This window comes from Cyprinodon variegatus, unplaced genomic scaffold (assembly GCF_000732505.1).
Source record: "Cyprinodon variegatus isolate N-32 unplaced genomic scaffold, C_variegatus-1.0 Scaffold1760, whole genome shotgun sequence".
Lineage (NCBI taxonomy): Eukaryota > Metazoa > Chordata > Actinopteri > Cyprinodontiformes > Cyprinodontidae > Cyprinodon > Cyprinodon variegatus.
In genome coordinates, this window is record NW_015152213.1 from 2,268 (window position 1) to 2,684 (window position 417).

Sequence of the window (417 nt, forward strand, 5' to 3'; positions counted from 1 at the left end):
GAGCGATTTGCCCAAGACTGAATTTCAAACATGTTTGATTTTCTCCCAACCTCACGATTCCTGATGGGGAGGTGGTCGGGAGAAGCTGATTGCCCCTCGTTACCCCCTGTACACTACACAACGCACGATCAAGCTGAAAGTCGGCCAGAGTGAAAAATTCTCGCACAACTGGAAAGTCGGCATGAAAAGGGCAGAAAGTGGCACAGCCCGGCTTTACCCATGCAGAGCTCAGTTCCTTACAGCCATTTACACATCACGCTAGCACGGTTCCTCTCTAGAGGTACACAAGCAAACCAACATGGCGGCGCTCGTAACATTCAGGAAGTTTGCTTATAATTGTGATATTTCATTGTTTGCTGAGAGTCAGGCGAAGATGGTGAATTTACTTGACAGAGTCGGCTTTTGGGAAGTGGATCC